Raw genomic sequence first — 20,965 nt, 5'->3', positions numbered from 1 at the left:
GTGATACCCGCTCCTCCTGAAGCTCGTGAGCGTTGTACTCATGTGCATACATTGCCTAACTCAAGACTAAATCTTTCTGCCCTCCACTGCCCCTCACCCTAAGCCTCATCGTCTGTCTTAGCTTTGAGAGCTCCTGAGCAGAAGACAGCAAGGGGCTTTGAGCAGCTCTGGCCCCTGTCCCCTGTTCAGGACTGATACAGTTCCCCACCTCCCACGTCCCCAGCTTTGCCCCTCACAGGTGCCAGGGGCCTGCCTGATGTGCTTTCATTTCATCCTCTAGTGAAACAAGGGCTGTTAACATCTATGCTACAGAAAAGGAAACTGGGGCTCAGAGAGCGGCTTCCTCAGTGTGTTGGGGCTGCCTGACTCCTAAATCATGACCTTCTCACTGTCTGTTTGGGTCACCAGTGGTGGATCCCAGCCCCCCAGGGCCATCACCCTCCATCCTTCTGTGACACTATATCCTGGGAGCTGGGCTCAGCCCTGCAGCTTGGCCTGCTGTCCAGGTTTTTACCTGAGCAACCTCCTCACAGGCTTCCTGCCCTGTTACCACATGGCTGAACCCACCAAGCCCAACTTCGGATGCCCCAGCTCACCTGAACGTACTGGTGACTGGGTGCTATGGGTCCTCAACTCCCTGCTCTGGCGAGTGAGTCTCAGGTGAAGGAAATTTTCACCCGTGTGATGTCATATCCCAAGTGGATGGCACATACTCTGGGCTCCAGAAATGTCTGAATGAATCAGAAACAAAGGACCCAGTGCAGTATCCTTGGCACCTAGAGTTGACACTGTGCAAGACCACACCACCCCCAGAGCCCTGCCCCGGAGGAGCGACCAGAGTTATGTCTGCAGCAGGGTTGCTCATGTGGGAGAGAAGAGGAGCAACCAGAGTTATGTCTGCAGCAGGGTTGCTCATGTGGGAGAGAAGTGGAGCAGGTTTGGAAGAAGGAACGGGGGGCAATGGTGAAGCCACAACTAGGGAAGATGGTTAGAAGAGGTGGCCCAGCCGGCTGTTATCCTGAAGAAGACTCCAGAGGGCCCTGCCCATTCAGTCACTCATTCATTCACTCCACCGTTCAACACAGTTTCTGGAATAGTCTCCCTAATGCCACACTGTGCTGGGGCAAAGCGATGACACCATCCCATCCCTATCCTTGGGACCCCCCAGAAGCCCTCTCCACACTGCTGGGCATGGAGTCTAGGCTGGGGCCAGGGAGCTCAGATCAAGTTGTCTGGCTAACAGGCTACACGGATTGGGCAGGGCGTCCAGTGATGCCCTTCATTTGGATTAAGCAGCTGGTGGATGGTGAAAGAACTGCAGATATGGGGACTGTGAGGAAGGACATGCGTGAGGCAAGGGATCTGTGTGGGACACGTGAAATTTGAGGTGCTGCTCAGACATTGAGGGGTCTTCCAAGAGAACCAGATAGATGGTCGGGACACCCACGGAGGGCTCCAGGCCCCGGGACAGAGCCCTGGGGACTGTCGGGGTGGAGCTGGCTCTGATGCCCCCTTGCAGCTGAGGGGTTGAGTGTGTGGGGAGGAGAGTCGACAGCCGTCCTGCCCAGGCGGAAGCCCTCCCGCAGGAGAGCCCAGGCCACTTCCTCCCTCGCCTGGAGCACGGTGGATAAGGGCCGGCCTCCAGCCTTGAGGCAGGGCCTTCCTGCTCAGCAGTGCAGCATGTGAAGGAAATAACTTTATTAGCTCGTGGATGAAAAACAGGAAACGTATGCTGTGACTCGGGCACCAGCAGAGTTTCACTCACATCTAGTTTCTAGGAAACAGTTATGTGGCCTCAGACTAGTGGGGTTTTCTCAGCCAGGTCTTTCTGGAAACGCCATGCTTTTCTCAGGAAAAACCATGTCCTGTAGGCCCCCCCAGACTGAGGGGTAATAGTGAGAGGAGACCTCACTTCCCTTCCCAGTCCCCTACCCCTAGAAGGCCTCGAAGACACCCGAGGCTGACAATGGCGGGTTTCCTGAGTACCTACTATGTGCTATACAGTAGAAATAACTTGAATCACAATAGCAAAGTGAAGATGGTTAAAGAAAGTTTAAAAAAAAAATAGCTGTAAGAACACAGAAAATTCGAAGGATGAAACAAATATTAACCAAAAAGAAAAGAATCTGTTGTAGCCAAATGAATGTTAGACTAAACAGATTTGAAGACAGAAACACGATGAGAGATAAAGTGGGCCATCATGAAATAATTAATATTTCAATTAACCAGAAAGATATAAAACTGTTTAATTCATACACACATGAAAACACAGCTTTAAAAAAGACATATACAGGGGGAGATCTATCAGAACTTGTTAGATCACATTAAAAAAATCATCAGTAAGACTTCAGCGATCTAATGCTTGCATTTAGAATCCTGTATCCAATAACTGTACAATAAACCCAGTTTTAAAGAATATAGACCACCCTTGCCTACTGATAATACACTAGGCTATAAAACAAGTATCAACCAACTCCAAAGAATCATATAAACCATGTTCTCTGACTACAGTGTTCAGCATTAGAAAAATCTATAAATGAATTGCTTTTAACAACAGATTAAAGGGGGAAATTAAAATTATTTTTAATAAATAATAGAAAAAATAAAAGTCAACATCCATTTGCAGTTAAATAAAACTCTTCACAATTATTAATATAAACAAATTTTCTAAACCTGATATCTACCAAAAAAAAAAATCTATGGGAAGCATTTTACTAAATTCTGAAGCAATAAAAGTGCTTCTTTTAAAAATAGGAATAAGATAAAGAAGAGTATTTACTGCCATTTCTATTAAACATTGCACTAGGAGTTCCAGAAAACACAATAAGACAAAAGAGAAATAAAATTAAGGATCAAAAAGGAAGAAACAAAACTGTTATGATTTAATATGACTTTCTACCTAGAAAAGCAAAATAGTCTAGAGTCAAATTATCACACTTAAGAGAATTTAGCAATTCGTCTGATTAAAATCAATACACAAAAGTCAATTGCACTTTTATACACTACCATTTTTCCATTTTTTGTTAGAAAATACAGTTTAAAAAGAATATGATTTGCACTAATAAAAATGTGCAATATCTTGGACTAAATCTAACAAAAGATGTACAGAACTATTAATAAAACTTCATTGAAAGATGTTGCTGTTGCTGTTTAGTCGCTAAGTCATGTCGTTTTGTAACCCCATGGACTGTAGCCCACCAGGCTCCTCTGCCCATGGAATTCTCCAGGCAACAATACTGGAGTGGGTTGCCATATCCTTCTCCAGGGCATCTTCCCAACCCAGGGATGAAACCTGAGTCTCTTAAGTCTCCTGCATTAGCAGACAGGTTACTTACCAAATAAACAGAGATGTATATCACATTAATAAATGGAAAGACTTGCTATCTTGAAGATGTCAGTTTTCTCTAAACTGACCTGTAGATTCAGTACAATCCCAAACAAAATTCCCAGTGAACTTTTTCATTGGGAAAGAATTCAGTTTGCTTGTGATTTCTCCTGTTTCCCCATGATTAGATTCATATGGAAAAACAAACCAAGACAGGCTCCCACTGACCAAATATGGGACCATCTGAACTTCATAACAATAATGACAAATATATTGAAATACTTAAAAGTCACCAAGTTCATAACAATACTTGTTCATATCATAATAGACCTATCATGGTGATCAGTTTAAAATGTATAGAAATGTTGGATCACTATGTTATGTAACAAGACCTAATGTAGTGTTGTAGGTCAATTATATTTCAAAAATAAACAAACTCTTAGAAAAAGAAATCAGGCTTGTGGTAACCGGAAGTGGGAAATTGGGGGAGAAGGAATTGGATGAAGGTAGTCAAAAGGTGCACACTTCCACTTATGGGATACATAAGTACGAGGGATGAAATGTACAATGCAGTAAATGAAATTAACACCACTGTATGTTACATGTGAGAGTAGTTAGAGTAAATCTTGAGTTCTCATGGCAAACTGCCTTCTGTTTCTTTAATTTCATGTCTATATGATATAATGGACACTGACTAAACTTATTATAATATCACTTTATGCTATATGTAAATAAAAACATTATGCTGTACACCTTAAACTTTAGAACAGCTATATGTCAATAAAACTGGAAGCAAAAAGTCTTACTGATCAGCTTTGGAGGGTGCTAGAAAATAAACTCATTATTATGAAAGCTGACAAGTAAAGGGAAAGACATTTATCCTGACTTGCTATTGAAACTACCTCAAAGAAATGAACTCGTGTATTTGATGAAAAGGAAGTTTTTTAATTTTGTTTGGAATGAAGGAATCCTTGCTAATAAGCAAAGAAAGACTAATTGAGTTAGAATGTCACCGTTTTGCATTTCCTCAGAGAATGCCTGATCACAGGATAGGGGAAGGAAGAGTACAAGATGTGCCTGGAAGATCTTGTTGTGCCAGAAATTACGGAAGTATCCAAGAATGACGGGGACTTTTCAAAAGGATACATGACCTAGCTTGAAGGGACTGGTCAAGCTAGGGACAATTTGATCACAGAACTAAATACAGCCCAGTGAATAAAACAGAAAACCATAAGTACACACTGATATAAACAAATGAATAAATTGAAAGCTTGATGAGAAATGAGACATTTTCACAGTGTCAAAGTATTTATGAAATCACAAAAGAGGAAAGAGTAACTTCACCATGGAGAAGACTAGCAGATATCACCTCTATCCTCATCAGTAAAGGGACTGGTCAAAATCACACGCCATCTGAAGATGCAATGAGAAAACCACAGGGGCATTTCTGGGCTATTCCTGCTAACGATGCATAATCATGAGGAAATGTCAGACAAATTCCTACTGGTCTAGAAAATCACTCCCCAAATGTCAAGGTCTTAAAAGTCAAAAGTTGAGGAACTTTTCCAGACTGGAGGAGGCTAAAGAGACATGACATCTAAATACAGCGAGTGTGTCTGAACTGGGTCCTCCGACTATGCAAGACACTGCTGGGGCAATTGGCCACTTGAAGGAGGTCTGAGGAGTAAATGGTAGCAACGACTCCCTGTTAGCCTCCTGGTGTTGCTGGTTGTATTACAGAGGAGACAGTCTTCGTAGGAAATAGTACAGACTCAGGGCGTGATGGGAAACCAGGTACACAACTCACGCTCAAAAGGTTCAAGGGAAGGGAAGTTCTTTGTAATGTACTTGCCACTTTTCTGTGTTTGTGCTTGTTTCAAAATTAAAAAGAAAAACTTAAGAGACACAATCAAAAGCAATGTCTGGACCTTACTTTGGATCCTTATTCAAGCAAATATATATAGATAAAGAGAAAAAATATGTATAAATGAATATACATATTATCTCTTATACTTTATATATACATATGTACATATACTTTATACATATGTACATATGTATAATATATGTAAAAAGACAACCAGTAAAATTTGTTATATTGGTATTTGATTATATTAGAAAATCATTCATTTTTAAGGTGTGAAACTGCTTATCTTTTGCAAAGGCTTGCTGAAGTATTTACAGGTGAAATTATATGAAGTTTGGTGTCTGTTTCATTAACTTGTGGTTGGGAGTCTAGATGGAGCACAGTTAGCCATGAATTGATAACTGTTAAAGGTGGTCAGGGTTCATTCCCTCCACTTTTACTTATGTGTGAAATGTCCTTAATTTCTTTTTAATTTCCAAAGAAAATGTAATAAAAAGCTCATGCGGTAAATATGGGGCAACGCTGGGTGATTGCACACAATGTCTATTATGTTCTTTGCTCTATTTTTAAAGTATCTATTTCCCTTCTTGAAACACCCTGTGTTGGTGACTGTAATCCAGCAGGCGCTGTGATCCAGGGTTAGTGGGAGTGTGCTGCTGCTAAGTCGCTTCAGTCGTGTCCAACTCTGTGCGACCCCAGAGACAGCAGCCCACCAGGCTCCCCAGTCCCTGGGATTCTCCAGGCAAGAACACTGGAGTGGGTTGCCATTTCCTTCTCCAATGCATGAAAGTGAAAATGAATGTGAAGTCGCTCAGTCGAGTCCGACTCCTAGCGACCCCATGGACTGCAGCCTACCAGGCTCCTCCGTCCATGGGATTTTCCAGGCAAGAGTACTGGAGTGGGGTGGGAGTGTAAATGGCCACAATTCTTGGAAGGTAGTTTGTTTAGGGAAGCATAATTTTTTTAAGTTATTTATTTACATATTTTTGACTGCCTTGGGTCTTAGTAGCGGTGCACAGGCTTATTTGCCCACAAGGCATGTGGGATCCTACTTTCCCAGCCAGGGATCAAACCTGCATCCTCTGCATTGGAAGGTGGATTCTTATCCACTGGACCACCAGGGAAGTCCCTAGAATTTTTTCTTTTTAATGATCTGTTGAAAGTATCATTGTACCTCAAGAAATTGATTGACTAGATTAGAGTACTTCTCTAAAATGGGATACATTGTGAACATTTTTTAAATGAGGCAGTTCTATTTTTCTTTTTTTCTTTGCCCAGCATTCTGATGACTATCTGATTCAGGTCACTGACTGGGCAATCATGGTTGCAACAGCCCCAGCCATGGGGTCTTCCTCTTCCAGAGTCAGTGGGTTGTCAGTTTGATTTTGATGACATGAAAATATATTGAACATATGTCCAAGTGAAAAAGTCAAATGGCTGAATAGTGTATGAAGAATGATTTCATCACAGTGAAGTGCAAGTAGCTCAGTTGTGTCCGACTCTTTGCGACCCCACGCACTACACAGTCCATGGAATTCTCCAGGCCAGAATACTGGAGTGGGTAGCCTTTCCCTTCTCCAGGGATTTCATCATAATGTAGACATAAATACATTGTATGTATATGGCTATCTACACTTAAAAATTTTTAATGACTATATCCCAAACTTTTAAACTTTTATTACACAAATAGTTATACAAATTTTAAAGTAAATCATTCAGATTAACAGTGATACTAGTATTATTTTAAGAGAACTTTAATATAAATGGGCAGGGATAAGGATTTTTTAAATGGCCTTTAATAAATACCAAAAACTATAGTGAAGACATTCCAGAAGAAGAAAGTGCAGATGGGGAAGTTTTGCTCTACCAGATATTAAACAAGGGCATGGTCAGTTGCTCAGTCGTGTCCGACTCTTTGTGACCCCATGGACTGGAGCTTACAAGGCTCCTCTGTCCATGGAATTTTCCAGGCAAGAATACTGGAGTGGGTTGCCGTTTCCTTCTCCAGAGGATCTTCCCAAGCCAGAGATTGAACCTGGGTCTCCTGCATTGCAGGCAGACGCTTTACTGTCTAAGCCACCAGGGAAGCCCCTTAACTAGAAAACATGTTTGCAAAATACATATAAAATTTATCAGTAGGCCAATCCTTTCTATTTTTATATCTATATATACATTTATGACTTCCCAAAAAAGCAGTAAGAAAGAGACAACCGAATATTCCTATAGAAGGTCCACCTACTCCTTCTATATACATCTAATGATGTGACCCTCACTCCCTTGAAGCAGCCCCCACTGAAGACTCATTCTGACTGGGAGAAGTTTTTCCCTCATGGAGCTGAGACTTGAGCTCTTCTCTCCCACAAGTTCTAGTTTGCCTGCTTCCTAAGGAAGCCAAGGGGGACACCGGGCAAACCTCAGCTATAGGAGTCTGCCAAGGCAGCCATAACAAAGGACCACAAACTAGATGACTTAAAACAACAGAAAGGTATTATCTCACAGTTCTGGAGGCTAGAACTATAAAATCTAGGTGCTGGCAGTCATGCTCCCTCAAAAGCCCTCCAGAGGACGACCCTTCCTTGCCTCTAAAAGTTTCTGGTAGTCTCAGGCATTCCTTGGTTTAGGGCAGCATAACTCCAATCTCTGCCTTTGTCTTCATATGACAATCTTTCCTCTTCTTATAAGGACACTAACCATAGTGGACTAGGGCCCACCCTACAACCTCTTCTTAACTTGACTACATCTGCCAAGATCTGATTTCCAAATAAGGTCACATTGGCAGGTATGAGGGTTATATCTTCAACAGATCTTTTGGGGGAACACAATTCAATCCATAACATAACACCAGCCTCATTTCTGTCTTCCTGAGAAGGTCTTTGTGTCCCAGGACCTAGGGTTCCCACAGCCAGAGGGAGAAGGGGAGAGCTCTGTACATGAGTGCTTCCAGGGCTCCTTCAATCCACAGGCCAGTCTCCATGTGGGGCCCACAAGAGCCAGCAGGATGCAAAGGGCAGTCCTAAAGCTGCGTAACATATGATTCAATCCTAGATCTATCATTCGCAAGTCATGAAACCTTGAGATTTCATGCCCGTACTGAGCCTCAGTTTCTTCATCTGGAAAATGGGAAGTGATAACATACAGCTCAAAGGCTTGTGAGGGTCAAATGGGATGACTGTCTGTGGGAGTTTCTGGCACGTACCAGGCTCTTGGTTGACTCTCAGTAAATGTTAGTGCTCTCTCCCCCAGGTTCCAAGAGCTCCTCAAGGAGAGAGGAAGCCCCGCCTGCCACCCAGTAGCTTGTAAGCCCCTCAAGGGCAGAGTCGTGTCCTAAATAATCCATACTTGTACCCCTCAAGCATGGTCTCTGCAGCCGGCCAGTAGTGTCAGCATGCCTGAGATGAGTGACCCCTGGGAAAGGGCAGTCTGACACCAAGAGAAAGCCAGTCACCACTGGGAAAGTCGTGGGAGTCGCCACACTCATGTCACAAAGCAAAGTCTTGACCCTGAAGAAAGGAACCAAGAGGACAGAAACCCGACTTCTCAGTGGGCGGCCAGGCCTGCTCTCGTTCCCTCTCCCCCTCTTTGGAGTCTGGCCCCATTGAGATTTGGGAATGTTTATTTTCTTTGGTGGGAAAACAGAGTAGGATAAAATATTTCCTTGCGTCTGGAGAGCTATTTTGAGCCAGGCCAGCCTGGTGATGCTCCTGGTGATGGACGCTGGCTGACCCGGGCTGGGCCCCAGCTTTCCGGTCTCTCTCCCTCCCATGCCCCAGAGTCCTGGTAGCAACATAGCCTGTGGGAGCCTGGGTTCCCACTCCTGCCCAGTGACTCATCCCAGGGGGGTCTCGGGGAAGCCTTTGGCAGTCCTTGGACCTTGTCTCCCAAAGGGGAGACTGAGGTCTGTGCTGCCCCCTCCTGGGGACAGGGAACTCGGGCTGTGGACATGAACGTGCCATAGAGATACTTAGAATGGAGACAAACAACCGCTACACAGCCTGTGCAGTTCAAGATCCCAGGGCGGGAAAGGACCTCCTCGTGTAGCAGTGCCCCTCCACACATCTCCACTCAGTGGCCACACTGTCCTTCTGGAGACCCAGTCTGATCTGGCCCCAAATCTGCCTAATCCTTACCAGCTCCCACTGCTCATAGAAAGAAGTTCTACTCCGTCTGTGATCAACAGGCCCCACCAGCGCTGGATGCCCCTCCTCTGCCTGCTCCAGCCTCCTCTTTCTTTGTGCTCTGAAACCAGGCTGGCCTCTGTCCACTCCTCAAACTGCTGACAAGTCACTCAGGAGTTTCACAGGCTTCATTTTTTTTCCATCCTCACCATGACCTTCAGGCAAGTGCCTTCCAGGGCCAAGGGTTGGGAGGAAGAGATGTTTGTGAATATGCCTGCCACACAATAGGACCTTAATAAATGTTGGGTTTCTTCCTTCCTTCTTAACACACACCCTGTTTTTTCTTTTTTTAAAAAAACCCAATGGCATCACATAAATCTTACTGCAGAAGTTGCTGCTGTTGGGCGGGTGTTGAGGGCAGGAAAGCCCAGGTGGCCCCACTCCAGAGACAAGAAGCAGGCTTCGGGACAAGGGGCTCCTGGGAGTCTGCTCTCTAAGGGTTCCCAGCCTTCCCCGAGGAGCTGGGAAGCTGTGTAACAAGCTCCTCACATCCTCAACAGAGACAGGACTCTGGCTCCTATGAAAGGCTGGAGGAGGGTCTTCATGAGGCAAGTCCCAGCTGGAGGAAGAAACAACTTGAGACTTCTTGCTTCTGAAGGTGAAGCAGGAGTGGATGGAGGGAAGAGCCTCAGAGAAGAGAGGAAATGCTCCCCGGGCGGAGTGTCAGGAACCTCTGGACAGCCTGGGGATGGGGGTTTGCTGGGGTGAAGGGAAGGAGACATCCCAGAGCCCCAGACACTTACCAAAGGCCATACCGGAAGCCGTTAGGGCTCCTTCAGGCTCTTGTTCTTAAACAGTGGTCCAAGGGCTTTTTTTTGGAGAAACCTCCGTACCTTGAGAGCAAAATGAAGAAGTGAATGTGCAGGCTGAAGCGCAAAAGAAGAAAGATGAGGCAGAGGTCCAAGTAAACTCGTACACCACGGAAGCCACAGAAGCAGAAACAGTGAAAGCTAGAGGCCAGGGACGCTGGTACAAAGTGTTCGACTGCATGTCATCCATCTAGAACTTGTCTCAATGGAATATCTATCTGGAACATCTACGGCCATTCTGATTGCCCTGACCACCTTTGAGAAACCCACCATGCTTGTATCAAAGCAGTTCCTTTTGGTCCTTTGCCCTGGACTAGTGATGTTATGGACTAGTTCTCTTGTCAGTTGTGGCTGAATGTAACGTGTACAGCAAATCATTTCTTTTGCTGTCTTAGCTGAAGAATAAGAAAAGTGGTCCGAGGGCCAGCAGCATCAGCAGACTCTGGAAGTTTGTTAGAAACGACATCTCTGAGGCCCTGCCCCAGACCTGCTGAATCAGAACCTGCCTATTAACAAGATCCCAGCAATTCACCAGCACTCGAAAGTCTAAGAAGCGTTCTTGATGGTGATGCCCCCACGTTATAATAAAGAATGGCCTTGAGAGGAGAAATCCTGTCCCAGTTTCTCACAGTAAGTCAATGACAGCCTAAGCCTGGAGTCTGGCTCTCCTGGCCTTGTCCCAGGTCCTTGGACTAGCTCTGCTTCATCCCAGTCCCCCATGCAGGAAGTTATCCTTTCTACCTGAGTGTGTTCAGGACAGAAAGGACTGAGAATAGGGAGAAGAGCTTTGGTTGGGGAAACAGGGACCTGGAGGCTGAGCCTGGTTCTGTTAACAGCCCCAGGTGTGAGCTGCCCTCTTTGGGCCTCGGTTTCCCCTGTGGTTCTCTGAGATGGGCTGGAGTAGGCAAAAAAATTGGGTGGTATAATCAATCACATTCATCTCCTTACAGCTGCCTGGTGAGACAGGCAGGTCAAGAAGTATTTTGGGGCTTCCCTGGCGGCTCAGTGATAATGAATCCGCCTGCTAGTTCAGGAGGCAGGGGCTCGATCCCTGGTCTGGGAGGATCTCACAGGCCGCGGAGCAACTAAGCCCATGTGCCACAACTACTGAGCCTTGCTCTAGAGCCCTCCCACCACAACTATTGAAGCCCATGTGCCCTGGATCTTGTGCTCAGCAAAAAGAGAAGCCACGGCAATGAGAAGCCTGCATACCGCAACTAGAGAGTGGCCCCTGCTCACAGCAGCTAGAGAAACAACTCAGCAGCCATGAAGACCCAGCATGGCCAAAAACAAATACATAAATAAAATGAATTAAAAAAAAAAAAAGGAAATATAACCCCTATTCTACAGATGGGGAAACTGAGGCCTGTTAGGCAGTGGCTTCTCTGAGGCTGCCAGCCCTGGCTGCTTTGTGCTGTTCTGCCCAGCCCAGCGACCCTGAAATGTGCCCCATGGACCCAGCCTTCCTCTCTAATGGTTCTTTCAGCTCCTGTCAGTTATCAGGGCCTCTGGCTCGGCTGACAGCCAGCGTGTCTGCTGCTGATACTCGGATGCCCACATTCCTGGGCTGTGACGGGGAGCGCACCAGGAGCCCAGGCTGGGGCACCCGGAGGGGTTCCACTTGGCTGCAAGCTCTGGGGCCTGGCTGTCTGGAGAGTGTCAGGATGCAAAGAGCTTTCTCTCCTTCTCACTGAGGAGGCAGGGGGTGATATCTCTAGAGGCTGATATGACAGGAGCTGGAGAGGGTACAGGTTCAGCTGGGCCCTGAGGCAAGGCCTGGCCCTGCGGACAACAAGGGGGAGGGGAGGGAAACAGGAAGTGTGAGGGGGCAGGAATGAGCTAGGGTCAGGGGCTGATCAAAGGAGAGCCATCTGAGCAGCAAGACAAAGACCTCAGGCTAGAAAATCGGACCTAGCTGGATTTGCGTCCATGCTCTGACATCTCTTAGTTCTGTGACTAGGGTCAAGGCACCCACCACCTCGGACCCTCAGTTTCTTCATCCTTAAAGTCCTTAACACAGCCTTGTACATCCATAGCAAGCAGGCAGTGGAGTCCTTCTGAAGCCAAAGACGCTCAGGGTTCAGTGTCAGACGAGCATTGCATTTAAGAAGTAAACCTAGCAGATAAAGACAGCAGAACAATTCATCCTCCTCTTTTTAAAGAAGTCATTTCAATGTAAACATTATTCAAGTTTAATATAGAGAGCAAACTAGTGTTTACCAGTGGGGAGAGGGAAGCAGAGGGTGTAGGATTAAGAGGTACTGTTGTAGCAAGGGGGACCCCTTCCAGGGCCCAAAACTGGGCTCTTGTCTAACACTCGGAAATGAATTGTCCAAGGAGACACATGTGCTGACAAAGCAAGAGATTTTATTGGGAAAGGGCACCCAGGTGGAGAGCACTAGGGTAAGGGAACCCAGGAGAACTGCTCTGCCGTGTGGCTCGCAGTCTCAGGTTTTACGGTGATGGGATTAGTTTCCAGGCGGTCTTTGGCCAATCATTCTAATTCAGAGTCTTTGCTGGTGGCCCATGCATCACTCAGCCAGGATGGACGCTAGCGAGAGGGATTCTGGGAAGTGGACAGACACGCGATATCTCCTTCCGACCTTTCCTGAACTCTTCCGCTTGGTGGTGGCTTATTAGTTCTGTATTCCTTATCAGGATCTCCTGTCATAAAACAACTCATGCAAATAGTTACTATGGTGCCTGGCCAGGGTGGGCGGTTTCAATCAGTGTGCTTCCCCTAACAGTACAACTGTTACGCATAAAATAAGCAAATAAACTGGGCTTCCCTGGTGTCTCGGTGGTAAAGAATCCACCTGCAATGCAGGAGACACAGGAGACCCAAGTTCAATCCCTGGATGGGGAAGATTCCCTGGGGGAGGGCATGGCAACCCACTCCAGTATACTTGCCTGGAGAATCCCCATGGGCAGAGAAGCCTAGTGGGCTATAGTCCATAGGGTCGCAAAGAGTGGGCTTCCCTGGTGGTTCAGATGGTAAAGCGTCTGCCTGCAATGCGGGAAACCCGAGTTTGATCCCTGGGTCAGGAAGATCCCTTGGAGAAGGAAATGGCAACCCACTCCAGTACTCTTGCCTGGAAAATTCCATGGGCAGAGGAGCCTTGTAGGCTCCAGTCCATGGGGTCGCAAAGAGTCAGACACAACTGTGCGACTTCACTTAACTTCAAGGCTTATGTTGCTGTCAAATCTTGATTATAACTCAACTTTCGAGTCTAACACCCACTGAGTTGATCTCAGTTTGGATTCTAAGGCATCAGTTTCTTCTAGGAAATTTTTTTCTTTGCTTCTTCTGAGACTTCTTGCGCTCATTACTGAGACTGGCTAATGAAAACATCACCAGTTTTAAATCATCTTGATATCATTACGCAGTCATCATCGGCAAGCATGATGCCCTGACAAGCGTCTTCCAAATTTCAAAGTTGTTTCCTTCTTTACTCCTAATTCTTCCTTCAGTTCTGGGATTCCAATTGTATTCTGTGCAAATGTGTCTTTTGTTTACCTTCAAAAGTAACACTGACACCTTCCTCATAGGACACCTTCCTCATAGCGGCTGCCAACTTAGTGGAGTCTTAGAACAATTCTAAATACACTCCGTGCAATGCTCTGAGAATCCACTTTCTCCTCTTGTCACTTCTGTCCTCTTCTTAGTTTGGCTCCTCTCACCTCAAATGCCCTGAAAAATTTCTCCAACCCCAAGCTATTCAGTTCTTTTTCATTTTCCCTCCCCTCAACCCCAGGACTTTACTATGTGGATCACCTTGGCCTTTTGCCCAGCAACAGGGAAAATAAAGGGGAAAACAGCAGGGTCCCTCATAGGATTCCCTTGGGCACAGTAGATTCTGTGTAGTGGTCCCTGTTCCATCCAGATTACTACTATGATTTAAAGCTGTGACAGGACAAAAAAGATCACCATATGAGCATTCAAGAGCTTGTCCTAACAACTCCCACCCACTAACAAGACTCTACGTTTTCCCTTTCAGTTCTGCCCGTCCTTACCCTGTAAGGCAATGCCAGATAGGACCTTTTTCTTTGGGAATGGAGAATAGGGTTGGAAGGTAAGCACAGAGGAACCGGATCAGAGGGCAGCAGGGAGGGGAGCGGGACTTAGGCAAAAGAAGTTAAGCCTATTTACTTTCGGGGACTTCCTTGGTAATCCCTGGTTGGGGAACTAAGATTCAAAGTATCAAGGGGCAACTAAACCCATGTGTAAAAACTACCCATGTAGTTTTACAAACTAGAGAAACCAGTATAACACAACTAATGAACTCGTGCACTCTAGAGCCTACACAAGGCAACACTAAGAGCTCTAGAGCCTGTGCTCTAGTTCAAATACAGAGGTTTTTTGTTCATCAAAAAGCATCATAAAGAGAAAAGCAAGCCATAAAGTAAGTAAAAACATGTGCAATGCCTTACACCAGAAAAGAAATTACACCCAGAATATATAAAGAAGTTCTAGGAAATAATGAGAAAAAGATAAAAATCAAATTGAAAAAATGAGCAAAAAAACTTGAACAAACACTTCATAAAGAGAAAAGTCAATGGCCAATAAACATGAAATAAACCCAACCTTAAAAGTAATCAGAAAACTGAAAGTTAAAAATATGATTACGCTCAAAATAATTTGTCATTAAAGAAATACAAATGAAAGCAATAATGACATTCTGTTACACACTTAATAGCATGGCTAAAGTCCAAGAACCTGACAATACCAAATGCTGATGAGTATGTGAAGTAATAAGAGCGCTCTTTCATGGCTGTTGGGAATGCAAAATGGTGTAGCTACCCTGGCAGTTTCTTTTAAGCTAAATATAGACTTATCATACAACCCAGCAATCACACTCCTGGGTATGACTTAAGTGAATTGAAAATTTAAGTAAATACAAAATCCTTTACATGAATGTTTATTTATAGTAGCTTTATTCATGAGTGCTCCAATAGGAAACAACCAAGATGTCCTTCAATAGATGAATAAATAAACTGAGTATAACATCAGGGTTCTCCAGAGAAAACAGTATACATATACTGGGCTTGGGAAAACATGAACATATACAAAAATATTTCTAGCATAGCAAAAAACTAGAAACCACCCCACTTCGGTAGGCTGGAAAATAAACTGTGGTATGTTCAGTCAATGGAGTCCTATACAACAGTAATAATTAACAGCCATATCTGTCATCATAGAAAGAGCTGAGAAACATAGTGTTGAGTAAAAGAAGCAAATCATAGAAGATACAGTCAGTGTAACTTCATTTATGTAAAGTTCAAAAACTGAAAAATACATTATTTAATTGTGCACAAGTAGATGTCAAAATATTTTTAAAAAAAAGAAAAAAGCAACGGCATAATTATAATAAAAATCAGGAAACTGGAGGTTCCCTGGTGGTCCAGTGGTTAAGAATCCACCTGCCAATGCAGGGGACATGGGTTTGATCCCTGGTCTAGGAGGATCCCACATACCACAAGGCAACTAACCCCCTGCATCATATCTACTGGGCTCATAACTAAAGAGGCCACGTGCTACAGCTCCTGAGGCCCACATACCTTAAGCCCGTGCTCTGCAACGAGAGAAGCCACTGCACTGAGAAGCCCGCGCACCTCAACTAGAGAGCAGCCTCCATTCACTGCAACAAGAGAAAGCCTACGCACAGCAACAAAGGCCCAACACAGCTAAATAATTAAATAAAATAAAATAAAAATCAGGAGAGTGGTTTTGTCCTGAGAAGAGGAGTGTGACAAGAATCACACAGACTTGCAGGGTGACTGGCAAGTCCCCATTTCTTAACTCGGGTGGTAACTACATGAATGTTTGTATTTAGTTGCTCAGTTGTGTCCAACTCTTTGCAACCCCATGAACCAGGCTCCTCTGTCCATGGAATTCTCCCTCCAATACTGGAGGGGGTTGCCATTTCCTTCTCCAGGGGATCTTCCCAAACCAAGTACCGAACCTGGGTTTCCTGCATTGCAGGCAGATTCTTTGCCATCTAAGCTACCAGGGAAGCTTTATAACTATTCTTTAAATTGTACAAAAATACTATATACTCTCCTGTATATATTATATATTTCTAATTTTAAAAATTGTTAAAGAAAAGTTTAGAAACATCTATTCCTACTGCATTAGCGTCTTTCTAGCCCTAGCACTTGAGCTTGCTAACCTACAGAGAGCAGTCAACCTGACCCCCTTGGTGTCACTTAGGCATGACCTTCATCCACTCCTTCTACCCTTCATGCCTCGCTCCCTAGTGCCATTATTTCTACCAGCAATGCGTATTTCTGGTGATTTTCTTTGATCTGGGTAACTCTTACTCAGTTACAACCATGAGCCAGGCACTGTTCTAAACACTGTAGATACAGCAGGAACAAGACAAGAAACCTATTCCTCAAAGAATTTACATTACATTCTAGCACAGGTAGACATGTATGTCAATAAACAAAGAAGGTTGTTTAAGGAACTAAGTTGCATGAAATAGATAAAATAAGGCAACATGGAATCAGAAGTAGGCTCTTGGCAGGAAAATGTGGGAAGGCCTTTCAGAGAAGATGATACTTGAGATGAAACATGGTTGATGAGAAGGAAGTGGTTCTGTAGAAAAGACTTCAGGATCAAAATAACCGCAAGTGCAAAGGTTCTGAGACAGGAATCAGTTTGCCATGTCCAGGAACAGAGAGAAGCCCACTGTGGCTGGAGCACAAGAATGAAGAGAAGGAGGAGATGAGCTGGATAGGGTCAGCTGCACCAGGGTTAGGGTTGGGAAGTCATCGTAAGAGCAGTGAGAAGCCATCAGGAGTTTTCTGACACTTAACCCAAGAATTAGTCACAAAATTTAGAACAACTTTTTAAATAACAGCTTAATTGAAATATAATTCACAAGCTACAGAATTCACCCTTTTAAAGAGAAAATTCAATTTTTTAATTCACAGAATTGGACAATCTTCTCCACAAACAATTTTAGAACATTTGCATCATATTTTTTAAAAAGACAAAAACTCTGTACCCAATAGCTGTCACTACCCAAAACCCCAAGCCCTAGGCAACCATGGATCTACATTCTGTATGAATTTGCCTATGCCGTATACTTCATATGCATGGAATTATACAGTATATGGTGGAGAAGGAAATGGCAACCCAGTCCAGTATTCTTGCCTGGAGAATTGCATGGACAAGAGGAGCCCAGCGGGGTTGCTAAGAGTCAGATATGACTGAGTGACTAAACACCAACAATAATGGTACTTTGTGACTGGTTTCTTTCCCTTAGCATAATGTTTTTGCTTTGGGCTCCCCCATTTTCTAGTGTAAACGCTTTCTTTATCTCTTCTCTATTAATTAATAAGAAAGAGACGTTGAAGTCTCTGAACGTAATTGTGAATCTGTTTACTTTTCCTTCCAATTCTAGCAGCTTTTTTGCTCTAATACACCTTGAAATTCTTTTATTACATGCATATACTTTTAGAATTACATGCTTTTGATGAGTTTATCTCTTTCTTAGGGCTTTCCTGGTAGCTCAGTGGTAAAGGATCCGCCAGCCAATGCAGGAGACGTGAGAGACAGAAGTTTGACCTCTGGGTCAGGATGATCCCCTGGAGGAGGGCATGGCAACCCACTCCAATATTCTTGGCTGGAGAATCCCACGGACAGAGGAGCCCTGGCAGGCTGCAGTCCATGGGGTCACAAAGAGCCAGACATGGCTGAGCATGCACGTGGCACCCCTTTCTTATTAGGAAATGGTATTCTTTATTTCTGATGATATTCTTTGCTCTGAAATGTACTTTATCTGACACATAGAGCCATTCCAACTCTTTTTGTACTATTGATAGTATAGTATATATATTTTCAATCCATTTACTTTTTAACTAACTTTAAAAAAATTGTATTTATTTATTTATTGGCTGTATTGAGTCTTCGGAGAAGGCAATGGCACCCCACTCCAGTACTCATGCCTGGAAAATCCCATGGGCAGAGGAGCCTAGTGGGCTGCAGTCCATGGGGACACAACTGAGCGACTTCACTTTCACTTTTCACTTTCATGCATTGGAGAAGGAAATGGCAACCCACTCCAGTGTTCTTGCCTGGAGAATCCCAGGGACAGGGGAGCCTGGTGGGCTGCCGTCTATGAGGTCACACAGAGTCGGACACGACTGAAGTGACTTACCTTACCTTATTGAGTCTTCATTGCTACGGGCAGGCTTTCTCTAGTGTGGCGAGCAGGAACGACTCTCTAGTTGTAGAGCATGGCTTCTTATTGTGGTGGCTTCTCTTGTTGTGGAGCATGGGCTCTAGAACACGAACTCAGTAGTTGTGATGCAGGACTTACTTGTCCTGCTGCATGTGGTATTGTCTCAGACTAGGGATCGAACCTACGTCCCGAGCATTGGCAGGCGGATTCTTAACCACTGGACCAGCAGGGAAGTCCCTCCATTTACTTTTTAAAGTTGAAGTATAGTCGAGTTACAATATTATATTAGTTTTGGGTGTACAACATAATGATTCAGTATTTTTATAGGTTACACACTACTTATTACAAGATATTGGCTGTATTCCATGTTATGTACAAGGCGTGTGTGTGTTTAGTCGCTCAGTCATGTCCGATTCTTTTGCTCTATAATTTTGTGTTATTTTATACATAGTAGTTTGTACCTCAATCCACTTACTTTTAAACTATTTATGATTTTTTTCAAGTGAGTTTCTTGGAGGCAGCATGTAATTGAGTCTCATTTTTATACTTAATCTAATGCTTTATGCCTTTTAGTTGAGAGTAGATAATTTACATTTAACGTGATTATTTATGTGAGTGTGTGCTAAGTTGCATCAGTCGTGTCCGACTCTGTGTGACCCCATGGACTATAGCCCGCCAGGCTCCTCTGTTCATGGGATTCTCCAGGCAAGAATACTGGAGTGGGTTTTCATTCCTTTTCTCCAGGGGATCCTTCTGACCCCAGGATCGAACCTGCATCTCTTATGTCTCCAGCACTGTCAGGTGGGTTCTTTACCACTAGTACATCTGGGAAGCCCAGATTTTTTATATGGTTAGGGTTAAATCCATTGTCTTGCTATTTGATCTGTCTCTTCTTTGTTCCCCTGTATGCTCACCTGGCTTCCCTTAAGGACAAAATCCCACATAATCACAGTGTGTTGTGAAAAACCATCATTGAAACTTGCATTCAGTGGCTGCAGAATTTTAGGTTGATAGGTATTTTCCTTCTGTACTTTCAAGTATCATTCTGCTGTCTTTTTGCTTGAATTGTTTCTTAAGAGAAATCTGTTATTATCCTTATTCTGGTTCCTTCATGTCTTTCCTCACACTAGTGCTTTACGGCTTCCTTTTCATCATTGGTTTTGAGCATTTGACTATGACATGTCTATGTACACTCTTTCACGTTTCTTGTCCTTGGAGCTCACTGAGATTCCAAGATGTGTGGGTTTATAGTTTTCATCAAATTGGGGAAGTGTTGGTCATTATTTTTAGGTATTCTTCTGTCTCTCCTCTTCTGTTTCTCCAGGGTGCCAAAATACACATATATTAGACTGCTTAAAATTTTCTCAGTCAACTGATGCTCTTGTTCATTTTAAGATGTTTTCTTCTTACTCTCTGTGTTTCACTGGGGATAATTTCTATTATTGTCATTAAGCACCATAATCTTTCTTCTGAAATGCCTAATCTGCTGTTAATCCTACTCAACATATATCTCAGATATTACAATTTTCACCTCTAAAAGTTTCATTTGCATCTTTATATCTTCAATGTCTCCATTTAATATTTCAATACATATATGTAGTGATCATGACCTTTTTAAATGTTCTCCTCTGTTAGTTTTTACATCTGGGGTAAGCCTGTGTCTGTTTTATTTGATTTTTCTCACTGTAGGTTGTATTTTCCTGCTTATTTGCATTTTAATCATCTTTATTCGATGCAAGTAATGGTGACTATTACCTTGTTGAATGCTAGATATTTATTTCTATAAAGATTCTTGAGCTTTGTTCTAGGATGCACTTAAATGAGTTTGAAACAGTTTGATCTTCTTGGGGTATTTCTTTTAAGATGTGTTAAGCAGGACAAAAACGGCAATTCATCCAGGACTTATGATTCCCCACGACTGAGGCAGAACTCTTTTGAGCACTCTACCTGCAGCCTTGTGAAATAAGTAGCTTTCCAGTCTGGCTGGTGGGAGCCAACTCTATTCCTGGCCCCGTGTGAGTGACAGCTACTACTTCCTCTAATACTTCCAGGTGGGTCTTTCCCCCGTCTTTGATCGTGTCGTCACATACATGCACCAATCAGCATTCAATATAAGAAGCACTAGGATATCATCCAGGTCCTTGGGAGATGGTGTGACCTTACTAAGGAATTGGAATGCTCTCTTCATTATGACTAGAGGGAAGGCAGGCATGTGGGCCCAGATGTAAGTAGGTCATTAGAAATAGTGGTTGGGAGAAGTATCTTAATTTGGGTTCCCCCAGCAGAGCACAAGACAAGGAGTCATCACATGTAGGTCATTCATTCAGGAGGGGTCCCAGGAAACATTATTACAGGGGTCGGGGAGTGAGGCAGGGAGGGGAAGGCAGCAAATCAAGGAAATATTACCAAGCCAGTTACCACTGTGGGTAACTGGGGCTTAACATGGGGAAGATGCTCCTAAGTTATCCCAAATTAAGAAGTGAGAGAGCTGGGTTATTTTTTCATATCCACTCCCATCAGTCCCTGGTTAACTGGAGGGCCGTAAATTTCCCAGCATTTTGGCACCTGCATGGGGCAGAGGCAGGTCCCCGTGCCAGAGA

General features: G+C 44.0%; 1 long non-coding RNA gene and 1 pseudogene across 1 annotated transcript; one reads left to right on the top strand and one right to left on the bottom strand.

Moving 5' to 3' along the window:
- Nucleotides 1–11,675: 11,675 nt before the first annotated feature.
- LOC129627862 (prefoldin subunit 4-like) lies at nt 11,676–14,946 on the bottom strand (annotated as a pseudogene).
- A 2,850-nt stretch (nt 14,947–17,796) lies between these two features.
- LOC129628900 (uncharacterized) lies at nt 17,797–20,570 on the top strand. Its single transcript, XR_008702969.1, has 3 exons — nt 17,797–17,916; nt 19,110–19,166; nt 20,229–20,570. It is a non-coding gene; the product is annotated as an uncharacterized LOC129628900 (long non-coding RNA).
- Nucleotides 20,571–20,965: the final 395 nt, after the last annotated feature.

This window comes from Bubalus kerabau, chromosome 15, assembly GCF_029407905.1.
Source record: "Bubalus kerabau isolate K-KA32 ecotype Philippines breed swamp buffalo chromosome 15, PCC_UOA_SB_1v2, whole genome shotgun sequence".
NCBI lineage: Eukaryota > Metazoa > Chordata > Mammalia > Artiodactyla > Bovidae > Bubalus > Bubalus kerabau.
Note: the sequence above shows the minus strand (reverse complement) of the source record. Positions and strands in the feature narration are given on the sequence as shown.